At 39.2% G+C, this 3,567-nt stretch overlaps 1 non-coding gene across 1 annotated transcript; it reads right to left on the bottom strand.

The window, feature by feature from the left end:
• Positions 1–2,940: 2,940 nt before the first annotated feature.
• LOC148293051 (small nucleolar RNA R71) lies at positions 2,941–3,047 on the bottom strand. Its single transcript, XR_015825952.1, has one exon. It is a non-coding gene; the product is annotated as a small nucleolar RNA R71 (small nucleolar RNA).
• Between the last annotated feature and the right edge of the window lie 520 nt (positions 3,048–3,567).

Here is a 3,567-nt window from a genome sequence, read left to right on the forward strand (position 1 = left end):
ATTTGGAACACCTATTGATTCCGGATCGAGCCCAAAACTTGGGCAACATCATAATAGGGTGGGAGGAGTCATTTGGTGAGTTTTGAGTGAAATCCAATCGCTAGAAGTATGGAATACACCAACCACTCCAATTAGGAACGAACTGCCGTTGAACTTGAATTGTCCAATTTGTAACACCTATTGATTTCGGATCGAGCCCAAAACTTGGGCAACATCATAATATGGTGGGAGGAGTCATTTGGTTAGTTTTGAGTGAAATCCAATCGCTAGAAGTATGGAATACACCAACCACTCCAATTAGGAAAGAACTGGCGTTGAACTTGAATTGTCCAATTTGGAACACCTATTGATTCCGGATCGAGCCCAAAACTTGAGCAACATCATAATATGGTGGGAGGAGTCATTTGGTGAGTTTTGAGTGAAATCCAATTGCTAGAAGTACGGACTACACCAACCACTCAAATTCGGAACGAACTGCCGTTGAACTTGAATTATCCAATTTGGAACACCTATTGATTTCGGATCGAGCCCAAAACTTGGGCAAAATCGTAATATGGTGGGAGTGATAAGTTCATAATTTCACACATTTGCATGCCTTCGTTACTTAGTAATTTTGTTTAGTTTCTCTTTATTTCAAGTCACTTACCTATGTTTGTGTGTTCTATAGGTTGAAGGCAGCAAGAGATTGCTTTTGAAGCAAAATGGTGCAAAACGTGCAAAAACTGGATATTGAGTTAGAAGTTCATTTCGGACTTATCTTCTTCATCCGAGCTTGGATTGGGCCAATACTTGTGTGGTTGGATCAGAGACATTCTGAACTTCAAAATGGATATCTTAAAGTCATATTTGGATTCAGCCAAACCCAATCCGTGAGCCCATCAAAATACACATCATGCTGACATGAGGATGAGCTGATGGATGCTTGGTCATGGTGAGCTAGGCATGAGCTATTGGTTTCTGGATGGATGCTTGATCATGCTGACATGAAGATGACCTATGGCTGCTGGTGGGATTTATTAGTGCAGCAACCAATTCTGATTATCTAAATACAAGTGTTGTATGCATTAGTCATATTCAATTCAGAATTCCCCTTTCCTTCTCCCTATAAATACCACTTCCATTCCACATCCCAGATACAATTCACTTCATCCATTACTTCCATACACACATTCAGATTCACCACAAAGAGAGAGAGAGAGCTAGCTGCAAAGGAGGGAGAGCTGGGAGCTGTCCTGGAAACTACCTTGCTGCCACCAGCTAGTTCTTCTATTCTCTTTATTCTACCTATGTATTTCTTATCTTCTGTATTCATAATTATGTTTAACTAATCCATTTTGTTAGGGCTTAGGATGAAGCCCTAGTCATGAATATTCAATGTTATGGATGATTTCATAGTTAATTGATTTCCTTGCTTTCATTATCAAGTTGTTAATCTCCAGCTTATTATGTGCTTGATGTATGTTTTCTTGGAGTAGCTAACTAGGATTTTATGCATCTAGCACAGGTTGGGAAGGGGTTTAGATTCACCAATTCTACTCTCCTTTCACAAGCAACACATGAATGGCCTAAGAATCATTCAAGGGGTTAATAACCATAGGTTGACTAGGACAGATACCATGTTCTAGGACTTGTGTGATTATCATATTCTCAAGGAACTTAATGACTCTTATATGCTTTATTCTAAGTAGATACCATGCTTAGGTTGCATATTAGAGATCACGTGTTGTGTAGATACCATGCACAATTACATGCCTTAGGAGAATCATGCATCCTGCACCTAGATACCATAGGCTTGTATGCGATAATCTATTGTTAATGAAGCTTGAGTCAATTTCTATGCATTCATAACTTGGATAGGAAGACTAGTGGTAGATTCCAAGGCTCTAACACTTCTCAATCATTGTTTCACAACTTGTTCATTGCTGCCATTGTTTACTTCCAGCACTTCCATTTCATTCTCTTGTTTTCATTTAAACAACAAAAACCCCCCATTCGAGTGCGTGTGTGGTGCTAGGATTCTGTCCTAGACCTTGCCAATTGTTAGTTAGTTTGTTTCTTTGTTTTCAGTTTTTCCATCATTCTAAGTAGTTTAACTTGCAACCAAGTTACCATTCTCCGTGGGATCGACCTCGTATTTCATAAGCTATACTATAAATGGTTCGTGCACTTGCGAGAATTGAAGTTTCTATTTTTAATAACTCATTTTAGTTGTTAGGAATAGGCTCAACAAGTTTTTGGCGCCGTTGCCGGGGAACCGGTAACGATGGTGCTATAGTTAGATTACTTTGAGTGTTTTTGTTTTTGTTTTCGTTGGTTTTTATTTCTGTATTCTGTTTTTCTTTTTAGTTGTTATCTCCATTTGAAGGCACTAATTGGTTTCTTGTGTGTGCATATATGTCCGAATCTGATTCTGAGCCAATTTCACCAGGAACTTTTGCTGTACATGTTGGTTTGAGGAGGAATTATAGTTCTTTAAGTGCTGAATCTGAGAGCTACGAATCTGAAGGTTCAAGCAAGATGGCAGAGATTCCAAACAACAACAATAATGATGAAGGAGGTGGTGCGCTTGTTGTCCAACCTAGGAAACCCCTGCGTGAATTTTCCATCCCCAAAGTCACTGATCAACCTTCGTGCATCGTCTATCCTCAACTCACAATTGACAGGTTTGAGCTTAGAAGTGGTATGATTCATCTTCTTCCAACTTATTATGGTAATACCACTGAGGATCCTTACATGCATGTTAAGCAATTCTTTGAAATATGTGCTACAATCAAAATTCAAGGACTTGATGATGAGCAGATTAAGATGAGGCTATTCCCATTCAGTTTAAAAGATAAGGCTAAGTCATGGTTATACTCTTTGCCTAATGCTTCAATTCGTACTTGGGATGAGCTTTCTAATAAGTTTTTGCAGAAATTCTTTCCAGCTCAAAAGACTAACAAGATTAGAAAGGAAATTCTTGGTTTCACACAAAGAGAAGGAGAAGCTTTTCATGAATGCTGGGAGAGGTACAAGGAGATGATGAGTTCTTGCCCACACCACAATATAGAGAGTTGGATGCAAATGCAATCTTTCTATGAAGGTTTGCTTGATTCCGAAAGGATGATGGTAGATGCAACAAGTGGAGAAGGACTGATGAACAAAACAGCAGATGATGCTTTTACTCTCTTTGAATCTTTGAGTACCAACTCTCAACAATGGAGCTACAATAAAGGAAGAGGAGCTCCTATGAAAGCTGTGGTCTCTGAGGTAAGTACTAATAATGAGATTAATGCAAAACTTGATGTTATGTGTTCTTTGCTTCAACAGGCAGTGACTGGCCCTCTAGGAAGCAAAGAGGAAGTTCAAGACCAATCTTTTGCAAAGCACATGCTAGAGCAAGCAAATGCCCTTCAAGGAAGGAATCCTCATAATGATCCTTACTCAAACACATACAATCCGGGGTGGAGAAATCATCCTAATTTCAGGTGGAGCAATAATTCAAATGTGCAACAATCTCAAGGACCTCCCCCAGGATTTCAAATACAACAAAGGCAATTCCAGCAAGCTCCCCAACAAGTACAAGAG

Source organism: Prunus avium, chromosome 7, assembly GCF_965620075.1.
Source record: "Prunus avium chromosome 7, drPruAviu1.hap1.1, whole genome shotgun sequence".
In the NCBI taxonomy this organism is placed as follows: domain Eukaryota; kingdom Viridiplantae; phylum Streptophyta; class Magnoliopsida; order Rosales; family Rosaceae; genus Prunus; species Prunus avium.